Source organism: Podarcis erhardii, assembly GCF_964252035.2.
Source record: "Podarcis erhardii genome assembly, chromosome: 5".
Taxonomy (NCBI): Eukaryota; Metazoa; Chordata; class Lepidosauria; order Squamata; family Lacertidae; genus Podarcis; species Podarcis erhardii.
The window spans coordinates 28,156,129-28,175,826 of record NC_138509.1 but is presented as its reverse complement, the minus strand read 5'-3'; the positions used below and the strand labels follow the sequence as shown (position 1 = coordinate 28,175,826).

General features: G+C 40.8%; 3 long non-coding RNA genes across 5 annotated transcripts in view; 2 read left to right on the top strand and 1 right to left on the bottom strand.

Moving 5' to 3' along the window:
- The window catches only part of LOC309342496, a 578,273-nt gene that overhangs the window by 473,692 nt on the left and 84,883 nt on the right, over positions 1–19,698 (bottom strand). The window lies entirely within an intron of this gene.
- On the top strand, positions 728–6,787 carry LOC309342497. The gene is made up of 3 exons (XR_014156855.1): positions 728–846; positions 3,352–3,515; positions 6,588–6,787. It is a non-coding gene; the product is annotated as an uncharacterized lncRNA (long non-coding RNA).
- Positions 9,011–19,151, top strand: LOC309342500. Of its 3 annotated transcripts, XR_014156858.1 has the most exons (5): positions 9,011–9,076; positions 10,149–10,219; positions 13,815–13,940; positions 15,266–15,460; positions 17,998–19,151. It is a non-coding gene; the product is annotated as an uncharacterized lncRNA (long non-coding RNA). The 3 variants fall into 3 exon arrangements; XR_014156859.1 differs by lacking the exon at positions 17,998–19,151 and having other exon boundaries at positions 15,266–16,823; XR_014156860.1 differs by lacking the exon at positions 17,998–19,151 and having other exon boundaries at positions 13,815–13,944; positions 15,278–16,823.

Genomic DNA, 19,698 nt, shown 5'->3' with positions numbered 1-19,698 from the left:
GTGGGAACTAGCTGGACTCTTAGCCTTACCTGTGCAGCAAGTCCTAACTGTTATTCTGTTGATCTGCTATTCACAAATAAATAAAACTATTGAAGTTGTCCTGACTCCTGCTGCTTCCTGGCATTCAGGCAAGCCAACTGCAAGGTCTCCTCACTGTTCCCAAACCTACAAGAATACCACAGGCCAGTTGGGAGGATCAGAATGGAGTGGCAGGCAGTTGAGTACAGTTGGTTACCGGGGAGATGAGAGAGAATGCTCAGAAGAGGTAGGAGAAAAAAACAGCAGTTAAGGAAGCCAGCTGATGGGATCGGGGTGGGGTAGAAGTAGAGGCGTGAGAGTAGAAAAAAGGGGTGAGAGTAGAAAAAAGGCAGCCAAGAGTGGACATCAAAGGAAGACAGGGGAAGAAACTGGGAAGGCCCTGCCTATGAGTTAAGAAAGAAACCTGGCCTGAGGAGAGGACAGTCCAACTTTCTGCACCTAGGATCTCTCTACAAGTCTAGTACAATGGGTAGGTAATGCAGTATGTGGTTCTCCAGAGGTTGTTTGACTCCAGCTCCCATCAGTCCCATCCACCTTGGCCAAAGGTCATGGATGATAGCAGCTGTAGTCAAACAGCATCTGGAGGTCAGCAAGTATTGTTCTTAGGTCATAATGAAAACTGAGTCTGCTGCCCTATCCCCAAGCATGACCACATAATGTCACTAGTTGCTTAGATCAGGTGTGAGGAGCTTTTGGCCCTTCAGATGTTGACAGGGGATGATAGAAGATGTACTTTAGTAACATCTGGAGACCCAAAGGTTCCCCACACCTGCTTTAGGCCTTCCAGTGGTTGTCAAGTTCTGAGAGGTAAGGGTAGGAATTTGGTCCCAATATCCTAGCAAGGTCTACTGGCACCTACCCTGTCTCCCTATGGTGGATGGAACCTGGCCGTTTAATTTTACCACAGTCCCTCAGGGTACCCAATGTGGCATCATGCTAGGAAGTTTTGGGAACATTTAAATACTGGCTTTGCCAGGTGCAAAAGAAGATAGGCCTCCTGCATGATTATGAGTTGTAATACAAACTATGCCTGCTAAGATTTACCTTTTCTACAGAACTGTGAAAGGTATAGGAGCTCTGTCCTCTTTGCATCTGGCCACCTTATTTCTCAGCTTGCCCATGAAGAACACCAGTAGGATGGCCCACTAGGTGACATTTTCACAAGAATCTCCTCATTAACATTGGAGCCAACCCTAGGGATAAGTTCAACTAGATGTTACATAATTGGGGATGGCATCTGTTTTCAGTAGCAGTCCAGTGTAATTTTGACCTCAACACTCGTATTCTCTTACATATATAGGACCAGACTGTTAATTTCACCCGTCTCTTTCTGCTTGCTGTCACTGCTGCTTTGTATAGGTGCTCTGTCTTGTTCTGGAAGCAGTATTTTTCCCGTGAAAAATATCAGTGTGATAGAGCATTTGATCACCAGCTCCATTCACAGAGCCAGATCCTCGAAACTAAATTTGATGATAGATAAAAGTAATTACTGTGCAACATTGGCTGCACTATATTTAAGCCAGTGTTAAGCACTTTCTCTGTTTTCAGGGACTTGCAGAGTTTTGTAAGAACAAATAACCAAGACATGGGAAATACATTGTGGGGGAATGGGGAAGAAGCTCTCTAGATGGATAATGTGGATATTCAGTGATGACAGAAACCCCCTTCATGGATTACAAACGTTGGTGCATCTAGGGCTGGACCCTGGGGCCAAGGTCTAAAGTCATGCAGCCAAAGGGTCTAATGAGAGTTGCAGCTTAGTTTTGAAAAAAGGAGAAAGTTGTGTGAAATATGGCGTTCAGTTAAAGTGATACAGTATTCTAAAATACCCAGCTCTCTTATTAATTTAATGCTTTTTCTTTCTGTATTTCATTTGTATACCACATTTACTTATTACACCTATCTATCACTGAGTTCAACTGGCTCAGTAAACAATCAAGACGATTTTGAAAAACACAACGGCAGGGTAGATAGATAGAAAGATGGGTAGATGTATATATAAATAAATGAATAGTTGCTGCAACAATTTCAGACCAGTAAATTTAAAACCAGAAAAGGGGAAAGTTGGCACAAAGAACTAATGTACCAGGTATACATAGCCATTATAATTAAAATTAAAGGGCTTGGGAGAACACAAAAGGTATTTTTACATGACAGTTAAAAGACTAAACAATGTCAGCACCAAGCAAGACTCTCTGGTAGGGCCATTCCATAAATACCACCCAGAAGCTCTTATCGAGTAGTTATCAACCTCAAATTAGTAGGTGGGAGAACCTGAAGAAGCACCCCAGCCATCATTGAGGATTTCAAAGCCCTGACAGGTATCTATGGGACAAGACAACCCTTCAGATTATATGGCTGCAAGCTGGTTAGTGCTTTAAAGGTTAAAGACAGCACTTTGCATTGGTCCCAGAAACAAACAGATGACAGAAAAATGTTGTAAATGTGATCATATTTACCAGTTATCTTAGGTTTATATACACACCATTAACATATATTGCTTTTACACTAGTTTAAGCGCTATGTGCTTAAACTATGCTCCAATACTTTGGCCAGAGAAGACTCCCTGGAAAAGACCCTGATGTTGGGAAAGATGGAGGGCACAAGGAGAAGGGGACGACAGAGGATGAGATGGTTGGACAGTGTTCTCGAAGCTACAAACATGAGTCTGACCAAACTGCGGGAGGCAGTGGAAGACAGGAGTGCCTGGCGTGCTCTGGTCCATGGGGTCACGAAGAGTCGGACACGACTAAATGACTAAACAACAGAAGCGCTATGTCTTATCCCTGAAAGATTCCAAGGAGTTCTGCTATGAAAGGTCTTTAGTCCCCACAGAACTACAGTTCCTAGGGTGCTTTCGGTGGCAAAAAAAGAATGCTGAAATCTGCAAATATTGCTCAAATCTTCAATATTTCATTAATTCAAGAAGTGCTCCAATTCATCTCTAAGTGTCTTTACAATATCTTTATTCATGTGATATTTAACCCCTTTCTGCCCAATCGTGTGAACAAACTTTTCCTTGGCCAAAACCAGGATGCAGATGACCACAAACAAATCTGAAATCTGCAAGAACGATCTGTCTACTGAAACAATTACCTAATTCAATTGTGCACTAAACAAGCATGAACACAAAACCTTTGCTGGAAGCGAGCAGTGGATGTTTTTAAAGGAATGGCAGCGTAATAGCACAAGATTGAATTTGAAAAGGCAAATGGTTGTTCAATGATAATCCAAAACAAAATAATTTTGCAAATGGAATTCCCTCAGTAGATGTTGTACATGTGTATTTATTAATATGCCCTGCCGTTACAGAATGCAGAACTTCTACCATGACCTCACTGGCCCAAACCAAGGGGTACATTGACTGAGCTGCTCGGATTAGCTCTGTACTTTTCTTCTCAGGTCTGCATGCATAAGGAGAATACTGGATGACTATTAAGAAATCACATATCTCCCCCACTCCCTCACAGAACCAGGTAACATCAACTATCCTATGGGAATTATCATGATGGCCTTTTAAATCTTGCTATTGTTTAGTTTTTAAAAAATGTGGTTTAATATTACTTGTAAGGCTTTGTATCCTGAAAGCCAAGATATAAATAATAGCAACAAGAATTACAGATAGGTAGATAGTTATAAAAAGCATCAAACAACACTTCACACAAGCTTTCCCTATATCCCTTTGGGGATTTGGTTTGTAACTAAAATATATGGTACTACGGATAACATAACAGATTTTATTTATGTGGCAAAATGTTTTGGCTTGTGCCTTTGTCAACCACTCTGATAAAAATGAAAGGTTGTCGTTTACAAGGCAGCACTTACAGAGCTTTGAGGATGGAATGTTTAGAAAGGCATCATTTGCCAAAGCTAAGTGATATTGGTACCACACGCCAGGTTGAAGCCATGTGATATTAATGTGCCCAGAAGTTCTCCGTCTTCACTAATGCTGTGGGATCAGTTGACACCTCTGCTGCAGTAGTTGATAAGTGGTTCTCAGACCTGAAATGTTTTAGCATCTGGCTTCTCCACCTTTTTGTTCAAAATTGCAGATTTGTGGTTTCAAAACATGTGCTTAGTATATATGACTTTCTGATTTTTTTTCACTTAATATAGATTATACTGCAGGTGCAGTTGTGTTTGATGTAGTGTGTCCTATCCATCCTGGTGCTTTTGAAGGTACAGTGGTACCTCGGGTTACATACGCTTCAGGTTACATACGCTTCAGGTTACAGACTCCCCAACCCAGAAATAGTACCTCGGGTTAAGAACTTTGCTTCAGGATGAGAACAAAAATCGTGCTCCAGCGGCAGCAGGAGGCCACATTAGCTAAAGTGGTGCTTCAGGTTAAGAACAGTTTCAGGTTAAGAACGGACCTCCGGAACGAATTAAGTACTTAACCCGAGGTACCACTGTAGTTTTATCCATGAAACTTTTGCCACATAAATATCTCAGTTTTGAAAGAGAGATACAACTCTCTCTCTCACACACACACACACATGCATGTTTGAGGTGGAGTGTTCATTTCACCTTGAGTGAAAAAAATGCATACATTTGGCTGTGGCTGGGTTTGAGGTACCCATAAAACATACCTTAGAGAAGAGATGAGTAAGGCATCTAATACCACCAGGCGACGTTTCTACTTTGGTTCAGGGAAAGAGTCTTGTAGTTTGTAGGCAAGCAGGAGAGTCTAAAAGCAGCACCGTCTCCTATGTTTACAAACCTGTGATGTTTTATATACCAAAGAGCAGGCCAAAGTCAGTATACTGCTTTTTGGAACAGATGGAAGCCCACTGGTCTCCTGGCATTAACTGATCCTTGCTGTTGGTAGATGTAGTGCAGTAGAAAGCAAGCTAGTGGCTTGTTCCTGCAGCAAAGTGCTGCAGTGTTGTAGAGTAAGCAGGGCTGGTCCACCCATGAGGCAAGTGGAGGTGATTGCCTCAGGCAGCAGGATCCACAGGGGCAGCAAATCCGGCCTCCAAGGAATGCATTTCCCACTGCTGCTGCTGACATGAATGGTATTATGGACAAGCCAAATTTAACAGCAAACATTCCCATTAGATTTTCTCTTTCTTCCCTGTCCAGCTACTAAGAACAATTACCTCAGGGAGTGCATAGTAGGTCCACACAACATGGCTGTTTTACTGATGAAGTGATGTTGCAAAATACAGCTTCACGGACACTGTGTGGATCTCTTCAGCATTACAGCTTATTCAGACCTTTGAAAATCACCTTCATATTGGTATCTTCACTTCAGTCAGGAGTTTTCTGTAACAATGAGGGATGTTCAAAACAGTTTAAGGCTTGTTCAGGTTTTCTGGCACTGGTCAAAAAATTTAGATCCTCATCCATCTCTCTGATGTTTCAAGTAAAGTTTTTGTAGGTCTTTACAGAAAGGCTGGGGCCTTGGAGAGAAAGCGTATCGTATTTCTCACTTGAGCACAAAAAGAATTTCATGGTTATAAAAAGCAATCTTTTGAGTTCTCTCACTATGCAGCTTTCCTTTCCCAAAATATTCACAAGCTTTCACAATACAGGATGACCCTATTAATGTTAATGGAGTTACAATGATGGATGCTAATAAAGGGGGAACCAGGGCTAATGCATTTAGGAGTCTTCTTTAACAAAAAACACAACAAAACAAAACAAAACAAAACAAAACAAAACACCAACAAATGATGACAATTGAAGAGGAGAACTCTGCCTATTGTGAACAAAAGTAACAACACTTCTGTGTAACAGCCTTTTTATCAGGGAAACAAAACCACAAGAAAATCACAAAAGTGATAAAATATTCTCCTCTCCACATAGTTCGCAACACTGAGGCATCTCCTCAGAACTGCCACCTCAGAAATGAAGCAGAAAGCCAGCTGTTTGGAGTCTGGAATGTTCTAATCACCAGAGAACAATATATTCCTGACAGCCCAACTAGAATTGATGGTAAACATGCCACTCCACACAGAATGGATTTTTAAAAATTGATAGAAGGCCAGAGGGGTAGGAGGCTTTTTTCAGTGGGATCGTACCATGTGGAAAGTTTATCCTTTCCCTCCCAATTAAAATGGTGTGTGTGTTCAGGCATACATACACTAAGCCACCCATACATCCTTATTAAGAGCATCAGCATAGTAATTTAAGGACAAATTCACAAACAGCTTAATCACATAGGTAGAAGTGGGTCAGAGCAAACGTCTACTCACATCTTTCCAAACTATTCCGAGCACCTGGAATGTGAACTGGATTCCATATAATGAAAAGATTTCAAGGGAAGTCCTCTAAATTAGTGTGAGTTAAGTAAGGGAGGAGGAATGGGGAACAGCATATTAGATTCACATGGGGATGAGAACTAGGGCTATAATAGCCACTGATTTTAAAGCAACAGTAACCATATTTAAACAATTGTGAAACTAAGCACTGTTAGATAACCAGTCTGCAATATATTATATTTTCTTGCTTTTGTTTTAAATAAGCTTTAATAAATTATAACACACTTGTTGGAAGCAAGTCTCTGTTCAACCCATGTCTGTATCCCACTACTCTTACTTTAGGAGAGTGGATGCTGCCCCATCATGAAATTTAACAGTATTAGAGGAAAAGAAACAAAACAACAACAAAAAGCATGTGAGGAAGGAGGGAACAGTGTTGGAAGAATCCATCCAAAGACTGGACTGGAGGCAGACTTAGGATGTGGTTTCTCCCACATGACCCTGCCCTCTCCCAGATGGTTTAACATGATGTTACCAGGTGAGATGAAATCTTGGGGAAGATAAAACTACACCACACCCATAATTTCACAGACAGTTCCAGTGAATCCATGGGGTTTGCAAAACTTTGTTTTGTACATAGGTTTGTTTTAGCACCAGCATGTGAGCATAAGGTGGACAAACAACTGTAAATAAGAATGTGGGATGAAATGAAATACCTACTATTGTGCTGCCAGCACATCACAAACCATGGTGTTAACTCATGTCACATTTACAGAAACATAGTTCAGACAGCACAAACATTTTGGACCAGCACGTAAAGCCTTTTATCTGCTTTGATGCAAGCCTGCTAATACATTTCCCAACTGAGGCTCTGCTTCGTAAATCACTTAAGACATAGTCCTTATCTGAGTGATCCTAAGGTTATCCTATTTCCCTTTGAAATGAAGAAGCTGAGTGAAATCTTTTCCACAGCTTTGAGACTATTTGCTGATTGATTCTATAATCTTGACGCTTAGCGTTGTCTAAATGTAAGAGACTCTTTACCACCAAAGATTGTCCCATGAATTCCAGCAAGCATAAGGCTAGACATTTACAAAAAATTAAAACGGCAGTTCTGAGAGAATGATTGAAAGATGGGTAAGATGTTAGGTAAGCCAGGACTATATTGCATTCATTCCAAAAATCCATATTTCACCCATCTATCAAAAAGTACTCCAGGAGCTCATAGCATCACATGCAAAAATGTAAACACAATGAAAACAATTAGATGCTCATGTGCAGGCCTCAGATAAGAGCCCTGTGGGAAAGGGATACACTGCCCATGAATGAAAGTAAAGTGAACATTTGTGCCTCATACATAATTGCAAAGATGTTTGTTAATGGTTGGAACATACTCACAAATGGCACATAGGCTTGACACTATAAAAACTGATCTGAAAGGAATAGGCTCGGGTCCCATACCTTTCAAAGATTCTTACAGGATTGTCATACTTCTGGAATTTCGTGGACATATCCGGAATACAGCAGTCAGAAGCAGTGTCCAGGCAGAAATCACAAAAAATGTCCAAGAAAACCCAGACATATCGCAACCCATGTCAGCAATGTCGTTTTTGGCTATTTTCCTTAAAAATAGTTCAACAACTTTTCACTGTTAGAAATATGGCAACCCTAATATGGGAATTAGGAATGAATAAATAAACAATATAAATGTTAGTACAGTGGTACCTCGAGTTAAGTACTTAATTCATTCCAGAGGTCCATTCTTAACCTGAAACTGTTCTTAACCTGAAGCACCACTTTAGTTAATGGGGCCTCCTGCTGCCGCCGCGCCGCCGGAGCACAATTTCTGTTCTCATCCTGAAGCAAAGTTCTTAACCTGAAGTACTATTTCTGGGTTAGTGGAGTCTGTAACCTGAAGCGTATGTAACCTGAGGCGTATGTAACCCAAGGTACCACTGTACTTTCCATAGGAGTACAACATTCTGAAAAGAAACATTTTAAAAATAAATGTTGTGGGGAAGTCTACCCAGAAGAGCTTTGACTAGTGCCCTAGAGGGCATGCCCTAATTTAGTTATAACCAATAAGTATTGTGCCAACCCACTACAATGGTGTGATGTGGAGTTGCAGGCTGATCCAGGCTGGGTGGCAATAGAAGCACTATCCACTTTCAAATTAACGGCAACACACATTTTAAAAGTGCGTCCCCAAATGCACATTTGGACTAAAGGTGACCCCAAATCAGAAAACCACTGCTCTACACTGACTCACAGTAGCTCTCCAGGGTTTCAGACAGGGGTCTTTTCCAGTTTTCTGTGGAGATGCCAGGTATGGAAACTGGGACCTTTTTCATGTAAAAGGTATGCTCTACAACTGGAATGCTCTACAGCTGGTATTAACAGGAATGAAAGAGAGCATTGAATGATGACTGGATTCACTTCAAAGTATGTAATAGATACTTAATGGTTAAATGCTGGATAAAGTATCTTTTTTAAAAAAGAAAACATGGTGATTTGGGGAAGAACTATTTCCTAATACAATGTTATGACAATTTCTTAAACATACACCCAAATGTATATTGCTTACAAGACTGGGGTTTATAAGAATAAATAAGCCACACCAACACCTGATATTACAAAATTTAGAAGGCAGGGTTTTTAAAATAAAAAATAAATCTACATATTGTGTATGTAGAATTTTTCTACCCATGCTGATGTATTGTTATAGCAGTTGTTTACAGTATGCTACTGTTTGATTTTTCGCCTAAGTTTGATCAATAGAAGCATGTGCATGCAGGGAATACACTATAGAGTGCAGAATGCGAGAAGTGTAGGTAAGCATCTTAATGTTCAGGTTCATTTCATTTTATAGAAGGAATGTAGGTTCTGGATCTCCACAGTCCACTGGCTATTACTCTGCTCATACTTGTTTGTAGCCCTTAATTGTAGAATTACTCTGATCCCCCTTTAATTTCCTTGACAGCCCCAACGTGGTAAATGGTTGAGTGTTCTGATTTTCAAAGCAAATTTTTGAGAGATCAGCCTGCAATGAAGAATAAATGAAACCCCTTTATTCAGAAATGCCTCTGTCTGGTTGCAGTTTCACATCTGAGTTTGAGCTTCAAGCAAATAGATACGTTTTGCTGTACTGGGACATATTTTTTTCTTTTAAGCATTGAAACTCTGTTGTTTCTTGGGCACTGCAGAAGAATAAATGAAAACACAGTGCTCCACATAAGAGATCCAGGCAATGTTAATATCCTGGGTACATGATTTATTCAACTGCAAGGTCTCCTCACTGTTCCCAAACCTACAAGAATACCACAGGCCAGTTGGGAGGATCAGAATGGAGTGGCAGGCAGTTGAGTACAGTTGGTTACCGGGGAGATGAGAGAGAATGCTCAGAAGAGGTAGGAGAAAAAAACAGCAGTTAAGGAAGCCAGCTGATGGGATCGGGGTGGGGTAGAAGTAGAGGCGTGGAGCGCTTAACTATCTGCCTTCTGCCACGTAAGCACCTTCTTGCCCTATGTCAAGGGCTATACTGTAGACTTGAGGAACAGTCTTCAGGACCTTTAAGGATTTTTCCAGGTCCCATCCCCAAGTTTCTGTTTTCAGATTTTAAAAAGACTTCAGCCAATTCCAGTATCGGAGTTGAAATGCCTCTGACTACCCATTACTGGGAATCACAAATGGGGGAGAGTGTTGTGCTCATAACTTCTTTCTCGGTTTTCCACAGGCACCTGGTTGGCCACTGTGAGTACAAGAGTACAAGACCTTTGGCCTGATTCACCAGGCCTCTTCTGACATTGTTATAGAACCTGCAACCTTTCTTCTAGTTCAAAGCCCCCAAATATTCCCCAGGGACTAAAGTGGGAAACAACAATGTTTTCTTTTCTTCTGCTTTAGGCGAAACCAAACAATTACATTGCTGGTTCACTGCCACATCAAAATCTATAATGTAACAGCTCTGCAGGCAAGTACACCAGCAAAAATGTTTGCAATTACAATATAAGGCTGAGCCAGATCTAGGGTGCTTCAGTTAAAAAAAAACACGAAAAAACTTCCTTATTTCAAGAAATATTTAACTGAAACAGGTTCTGTGCATTCTGAGGCATTGTTTGGGGTGCTTGCATATCTGTTTGCTGATTTGATTTAAGTTTTGTACAAAATACTACTGAGATGTACTGGCATCATAATGGCAGAGACTAAACCTATAGTAACAATGGTTATCTTGATGCTTGCATCTTTGGCTGTATATAGCTTAGCTCTAAACTACAAGTCTCTAGAAATAAGAGTATATATAAATATGTCACGCTTAGTTGTTTCAGTCACAGATGTTTGGGAGAGACTATAGAATGCATACACTGCTTTCAACTTACATAAACTCTTTTAAATATTTCATGGCATGACCTAAACCATCTAGATATGAAAGACCAGTGCCACCCTCTGGTTACCTGACAAGCCACAGATCTGCTTTCCTTGTCTGTTGCTTGTTAAGTTCAAGGGGAAAGAAGAAAGAAATACCGGGTAAGTCGCTTTAAAACATCAGAGCAAAATGCTTCTCCCCCCCCACCCATAGACCCATACCTTCAATACTGCAATTTTTAAACGAAGTCAATAAGTAAAAACATGATAACAAAATGGAGATATATGAAGCTGGGAAGATTAATGGAGCAAAAATAAGCTAGTGAGGTGCTGTCAAAGGAAAAAGATAAAATGTGTCTGACAGAGACTTCAGAGTAAAACATGTAAACGTGGTATTCGTAAATAATTATTCTTTCCAAAAGTAACTTTAAGGAGAAAAGTGTTGTTCAGAGGAACCTGTTACAAATCCGTTAAACAAGATATTAATTTTCTGATAAGCCCTGCATATTCTTTAAGACATTGCCACTGCAGGATGCTTAGACTTGTGTTCCATACTTTTTGCATAATGAACACTGATATAATTTCAGGATTATACAGCAGATACATAGGCACACTTCTTAATCTCTTCAAAGCCATTTTGGCTTCTCTGATTCTTCCAGCAAATAATTTGCATTTCTTAGCACCTTTACGTTTTCTTTTTTTAGAATGACTCACCCATGGTTATTTAGGGTTTAAAATTTTACACAGCTGCTGCATTCTTATGGAGAAATGCGCATCATCTCCCTGGGCTGGGTTTGCTCCCAGATCTGCTTAGCACTGCCTTCACTGGGAGGACTGCCATAGTAACCAGATTCCAGCTGCAGTTCTGAATTCAGGATGGGACAATAGAGATATCAGCCCTTGGTGCAAGCAAGCACAAAAATATATATGAGAGAATTATACTTTGAGCTGGAAGGATAAATACCCACCATCTATTACACAACGGTTTGTACACCCTTGCTACATTTGAACACTTGTTATAAACAGCAATGCTGCTTGGGTATCTATTTGGACAACATATATCAAGCTCCTGCCAATCTAGCAGTTCGAAAGCATGTGAAAGTGCAAGTAGATAAATAGGTACCACTCCGGCAGGAAGGTAAACGGCGTTTCCGTGCGCTGCTCTGGTTCACCAGAAGCGACTTAGTCATGCTGGCCACGTGACCCGGAAGCTGTACGCTGGCTCCCTCAGCCAGTAAAGCGAGATGAGTGCCCCAACCCCAGAGTCGGTCACGACTGGACCTAATGGGAAGGGGTCCCTTTACCTTTACCTTTATATCAAGCTATATGTATAAATTAAGATGGGTATAATGATGGTTATTGGATGGCTAGAGTGAGCTGACAAAGTGGGGGAGGGGTTCGGGGGTTCCCTTCCCTCTTTTTTCCTCCCTTCTCCCTCCACTGTAAATTTGCAATAGAAAATCAATAAAAATGCTTTTGAAGAAGAAGAAGAAAATGTGCTTCAAAAGTCATACCATATATAAATTGGTAATCGTTATATTTTGAATTATTAAATGGAAAGTCACATATCACCCTGCACAGAGGCTGTGTAATGTTATGCATTACAAAATTGCCATTGAAAATTGCTATTGAGGGAGGAGACATTCAGAGGTATGTGACTGAAATCCCTGCTAGACAGAAGGAACCAGTAGGCTGATTTTTGCTTATGAGCAGACTTGTTGCAAGATAGGCTGAGGCTGCTCCTGCTATCTGAACAGCATGAATTCAGAATTTTCCTCCATCTTAAATCATTAAGTTTAACCTTAGGTACTTTTAGCCCCTTTGAGGATAAATGCTTTGCATATTCAGGTGCTGCGACAGAATAATTGATGTTCCCCATCAGTTAAATACCCTTTAGCTAATAAGTGGTTTTTTTAGTTACACTGACTTAAAATTGTGAGTTTAAAATTGTGAATAAAAACATAGTTTTCTTCACTGTTAGGCATACTGTTTTAGAACAATAAAAAGAAATCTCTCCATGTATTCAAAGCTAGACTGTATCTGTAGCTGTAGGTTCCATCCCTAATTATCATAACAGAGAACAACCTTATTTTTTTTAACATAATTTTTTATGAAAGATTTCTTGGTTTACAAAAGTATGTGCAATGTCTCTCTTTTCAAGTTACATTTTCTACACATCAGTTTCATATGCCAAGACATTAGCGTTACATTAGGAAGAAAAAGGGGAAAGAGGTGGAGGGGGCCATGGTGAGTGGGGGTGGAGTCGGATGGCGATGTTTCTATTTTACTTATTGTATGTGTGGGGTTTTGTGTCAGCATCACACGTGCAGGTTTTCTTTACTATTCGCTTGTTTTCCTTTGGTGGTGAGAGAGGTTGAGGTTGGCCTAGGGTGTGGTTGTTTGATTGTGATTGGCTGTGGTGAACTTTGTTTTCATGTTTGAGTGGGGTGGGTGGATGTTTTGAGTCAGGTTAGCCATATTGATTCGTATGCTGTTGGTAGATTCTTGTCGTTGTCTTGTTGGGCTGTGTATGTGATAAAAGGGGTGAAGGCATCTTCTTCCATTTCCCCCATGTCAGTTTCAGTTTATTGGTTAGTTCTTCTAATAAGGCTGTTTCCCATACTATTTGGTACAACCTTATTGATAGAAATACTTGTTCTTTAGAATTCTAGACTTACTGCACATCTGAAGAAGGTATGCTTTTGCTTATCAGAATATGGCTGAAGCATCAGAGTTTTGAATGAGAAAGCGAGAAGAGACACACTAGTATTGCAAATTCCTTCCTTAGTACTTAAATCTAATTCCGTTCTCCAAACAGCATGTATTTCTGGACAATCTTTTCACATGTTCCCCATCCCATTTCAGATATAAATTAGACAAATTAGAATGCATTAACATGTTCACTGTTACAATATCCAAAAGCTATAACTTAGATATCAGCTTTAAGGAAATGGATTTTTAAATAATGGCAGCTAAAAGCAAGGAAATGCCGACAACAAAATAACACGATTTTAAAATGATCTCGAGACCCATATAGGGCTGCCCATCCTTTTGATTTAATAGCAGGTGGCATAATTTTAGAGTGCTTTAAGTCCTCAGAATGTGAGTCTTCTGGAAAATAAATTTCTTCTGATCCTCACCCACAGAGGGGAACTTTTTTTTTTTTTTTTTTAAATGACTAATGTATGTTTTCTATAACACACAAAGGCATATGAATCCAGTAAGCTGCTGGACCGCAAAATGGATTTCCCCAGTTTTAAACTGCATGGTGCTTCAAGGTGTTGACACTAACAACATGCCTCACAGAGCAATCCTATACAGGTTCATTCAGAAGTAAGTCTCATTGAGTTCAGTTTATTTAGGTAAATGGGTATAAGGATTGCAGCAGAAACTTCTCTTTACTCTTTGCATGGTAAAATACAATACCCATTCTAGTTTATGTAGGTTTTCTTTCACATTAGGGGTGGAGAATGCAAAAAAGCTCTTTTACAGCTTAACCAGAAGCAAGTCTCACTGATTTCAATGAGACTTATTAACGGTTAACCATTTGAGATTGCAGTCTTGGTGGCATGGATATATGCTTAACTACCCAATTATTTCCAGGTACAGTGGTACCTTGGGTTAAGTACTTAATTCATTCCGGAGGTCTGTACTTAACTTGAAACTGTTCTTAACCTGAAGCACCACTTTAGCTAATGGGGCCTCCTGCTACTGCCACGCTGCTTGAGCACAATTTCTGTTCTCATCCTGAAGCAAAGTTCTTAACCTGAAGCACTATTTCTGGGTTAGCAGAGTCTGTAACCTGAAGCGTATGTAACCTGAAGCGTATGTAACCAGAGGTACCACTGTACAAATTCATTCCAAAGTATTTCTGCTCTCACTACCAACTCTGTCTTCCCTGGCCTATTATTTCTCTTATTGCTTCCAGCAGCATCCCATGCCTTTATTGCAGAAGACAATAGCTCACGGATAGGGCTCATGCTTTGCATGCCAAAGATCCCAGGTCCAATCTCCTGGCACAGCCAAGCAAGGAAAAAATCCCAAAAACTTTGAAAAATTCCGGCTGGTCTGAATAAACATATATCCTAATCCCCAACTGCAAGTACCAATATAGATGAGCTTTCTTCTGTGAGCGATTTAAAACAGGTGTGGGGAACTTTGGGCCCTCCAGTTGCTGCTGAACTATCATTTTTGGCTATTAGCCATGCTAGCTGGGGCTATTGAGAACTGCAATCCAAACATGTCTGGAGGGCCACAATTTCTCTACTCTCAAATTAAAACAAATCTGAAGTGGCATTAACCCAGTGGTTAAGTACCCAAACGCAGTACTCCCTCCCCCAGGAGCCAGACCTCATGGTGAAAGGAGAAGACACGGCAACATGCATTTGGGATAAAAATGGCCACAACTTTATTGAATTCAGATGTAGGTAAACCTTGGCATAGGTATTGGGCGGGTATCCATCTCAGCCCCCTGCTGGGGGTCTGAGGCATGAAAGGGTCAGTGAGGGGAAGATGGCACCAACGCAAAATGTGAGTTTATGCAACTGCTCCCTCCCCGAATCGCTGAGAGTAGCCCTATTGCCCATCCACCGTGTGCTTGTGGACAGAGACTACGCTCATGACCCCTCTAATCGAGTACCCTGTTATTACCGCCGCAGGAAGTGGATGAGTCACCCCTTCACCCCTTCCTCAGATGTTTGACTAAAGGATTCTGCCCAAGGAATAAACCGCCAAAGTTGTGACAATTGCTATGGGGAAGGCAAAACCTGAAGAGCAGGGAAAATTCCTTCCCAGCTCTGAAGACAGCAACCATTGCATGACCATGGCCACGGCCGCACGCCTGGAAAGAAAAGGTTAGTCTGCAAGAAAACAAGATTAGAGGATGGGCTGGGTGGGTGACGCAATGGGGCTGACTGCACTGCCAAGATGGCCTTGCCCCCAAGGCCACCGCGGATTGGCCAGAAATTTTAAAATGGGGTTTGGCGGGAATCCAGCAGGCACTGCAGCAGCCAAGGGAGAGGAGCCAACAGTTGGGGCAAATGTATCATGGCTTCAGAAGGAGGGGGAAACGTTGTGCTGGGTCGCAACCACCACCCACCTCTGTACTGGGTAAGTGGCAATTTTCAAGCTGTGTTTGTCAAGGGAATCTTTTTAATGAGTTCTAGGAGACATCAACACAGAGCAGCTGTCAGGCTTAACAGACCTGGTCATTTTTTTCCTTTTAATTTACAAACTCACATAGTTCTGTGTGCCCCCCCCCCATGTAGAAATTACCATTTTGTTTATAGGTGGCCCTGTTTTGCTTCTATACTGAATAACATGCAGTCACCTAAGTGCGCTATTAACATATGTATAGAGATGATAATGAGGGCAAAACATGTGGTGATCATGGAGCTGCCATTTTTCTTCTCTATGGATCTGCTATAATTGTTCAGAACAGCCTTAGCCATGGTTGTGAATATGCTGCCACTGCTCCCTCCCCGCTCAAATTACAGATATTTCTTGTGCCCCTGTCCATGAGTGTTAGGCTGTATGTTCACTCTAGTGTACAAAGCACAAATGGTCTTTAAAAACAAGCCATATAACATAGAAGTATTACTTCCCTAACTTGGGGTCCTAGCTAACAAAATAGCACATCTATTTTAGCTGATATCAACTACAATTTGCCCTACCACAAAAGGTTTCCAAAGAGAAATTGTTTAAATTCTTCAAATCAAACCACAGCAAGCCTTCCAGGTTTCATGTCTGGCAATGCCAAGTGATACAGAACAGACATAATGGTTTGAGTAAGCTGAGACATTAATTTGTTTGGACATGAATGAACTATAATATTCCCAATGAGACAAGCTTGTTTCTGCAGCAGAGAAGAAAATTAAGATGAAACATTCAACAATATCCAATTGACCAAGGTCCTCTCCCCGTCCCAGCCTTTATTGCATTTTTGTTGTATGTGGATGCTACTTACTTGTTAGACTCTCTCTCCATCATCCTCATGTTTCTAAGAAGTGATGAGACCATTTCAGCCCACTTCCTCACTTTTAATTTAATTACATTGATGGAGCCTCACAGCGAGAACAACAATGAGCATCAATCACATTTACCTGGATCTGAGCTCTGTACTTGGGAGTTTTTCTTTATTCCCCTACAACCGACATTTCCTTTAATGATTTTGTATAATTAATCAAACCCCTCTTATATATAAAATGACAGCCTAAAGATGTTGTGTGTAATGTATCATCATCTTCTTTTTACTTTATTTGGCTAAAACAAATTAATGAGATATTGTGGAAAAAACTGGTGCATTTTGCAGCATTTAAGCCAGTGCTTTTACAAGCATTGCATTCATGATCGTGATCTTGTTAGGCTCTCTAGTGAAATGAAACAAAGCCTGGAAAGATCTCAAGAAAAAGAATAAAGAATTGAGTTTCTTAAGAAGAAATAATAGGAGGAAGTCTTACTAATTCAGCAGTGCAACACAGACCTAACTCAAACATCATATGCTATGTAAATTACATACTAATATGAGTTTGGAGTGGGTTAGACTGTGTATGCCCTGGATCCAGCACATATTCAATTCCTGGGATAGCCTGGCTAGCTTCCTGGTGAAGTCCTCTAAGTATGGACCATTAAGGTAACAAAGGAAGTGGCTCTGTAACAGATTGGTCTAGGGTTCTCATATGTCCAGAATTACCCAGACATATCTGGAATATTGCAGCCGCAATCAGTGTCCGGGCAGAAATCGGCTAAATGACCGGGAAAATCCAGACATATGGCAGTCGACTTTCCTCAGAAAAAGCTCAAAAACATCCAATTTCTTTGCAATTTTGCAACCCTAGGTGGGCCCCTCAACTAGGTGGTAGTTAGAAAGACAAAGGCCAGAACTAAGAGTTGAGTTTTGTGAACCAGATGCTAGAAGGCTCCAGGCTGGGAGATAGAGCTATGCTTGATTTTTGTTAGTATCCCAAGGCTGTGGCCGCAACAGAAGCAAGACCCTCTTGGGGTGTTAATGCTGCCAACCCCTCCATCATATGCTCAGGTTGTATATATGTGTAAATAAACCACATATCATAAAGACCCCACAGTCTCCACTGTGCCTCATTCCAAAAGAAAACACAAACCCTGCGTAAACACCTGGAACCTCTGGAATCTCACACCACTAAAATATTGGAGTGGTGTGAAACAATACACACACACACATCTACACATGCAATTGTAGAGCATTAAAATGCCTCTCCTACCAGCACTCTGAAAGAGCACAGACCATTGTACTGCCTCAGCATTCTATCATTCTGCTGTGCGCAAACCTTGGGGGTCAGAATATTTGTCTTTTGGCCAAACTAGATGAGATATCAATCCTGCAATTAATAATTATAGGATTGGTTTTTTACAGATAAATGGCACATCTCCCAGTGTGGATCCAGGATCACAGCAGGGGGACAAGCGTTAAAACACCCCCCCCCTTCCAAACATCAGATTTCTGATCCAGCCTGAGGATCCTGCACCTTTCAGCAATAAGCCTTTTTATTGCATCAGGCAGAACTTTGAGCTCTCCCTCAAATTACCAGTGTTAAAATTGAAGTAGTTGGAATATAGGGAAATAGGTCCATTTATATTGTCTCAAGCAGAGGGCCCCCCCAAAACCGACATCTCTCAGAATGACTCATCACTTGAACATTCAGGTTTGTATTGTTACCTAGATAAATGGCATGCCCATCTTGTGGTTATAAGTGAGTTTTAGAATGACAAGTGGATTTGGTTTCCTTTCCAAATAAGAATGATGTTCACAGACAGCAACTTCTTGTTTTATATTCTTCTGAAGTACAGAATTAAGAAAGGACAAAAGGGAGGTCATGAGAGCTGCATGTCTAATAGCCGATAAAAAGAGTCTGAAGAATATAAACACATTGAATGCACAAACAAGTTTCCTTATATAATAACATGTGAGCACAATGTGATTGAAGAGTTTCAAAAATTTGATTATATTCCTAATTGGAACTTCATGAAAACTGCCTTAAGGAGACCACAGAGCCGAGCCCTGAATGTCCAAGCAATTTTAGATTCAAATTAAGTTAAGAGATTGATTTCCATTTCAAAAGGCCATTCCTAACTGATAAAGTAAGCTGAAGCAGTACTATTTAAAATGTACCCTCAAACGGCAAAAACTAAGCATCTCTCACTCACTCACTCACTCACTCACTCTCACACACAAACAAACATGCACCGTTGGTTATTTGGATGTTAGCTTAAAGAAACTAGAAAACATTCAGTTTGGTAAAGATGTTAGAAAAAAGAAGCAGACACTCATTGACAAATATGGTCAGATCAGCTCTTGGACTGAGCAGTGCGCAGTAGTGTGTAATGGATACCCATCATGAAATCAAATGGGGATGGAATAAAGATGTACAGGGCCAAAACACAGAGTGGGAGAGGCAAACCAAACCCCTGTGAGTCCTCTACAAGAGGTGGGCTCCTCTTCCCTTGGTTTTTGCCCCCAAAGCACTCTACCACCACCTCCACAATACAATACAATACAATACAATACAATACAATACAATACAATACAATACAATACAATACAATACAATACAATACAATGATGCGCAATATAATGATGTGGGTTCACTCGATGAGATTATAGGGAGAGGAATGATGCAGGGCAGTGGACAAAGGACAGAGGTAATATTTCCAAGCCCTTGGATTGACTAAAAAAATTACCTTTTTCTGATTTTCCAAGTTAATCCAAGGTGAGTTTCCACCATCTCTAGACACAGTTTTTTTTGGTTGTGGCACCTTGCTTACATACCGTATTTTTCACTCTATAAGATGTACCAGACCACAAGACGCACCTAGTTTTTGGAGGAGGCAAACAAGAAAAAAAATATTCTGAATCTCAGAAGCCAGAACAGCAAGAGGGATCACTGCGCAGTGAAAGCAGCAATCCCTCTTGCTGTTCTGGCTTCTGTGATAGCTGCGCAGCCTGCATTCGCTCCATAAGACGCACACATATTTCCCCTTACTTTTTAGGAAGGAAAAAGTGAGTCTTATAGAGCAAAAAATACGGTAATTCCCTGCCTCTGCTCCTTAGTGTGGT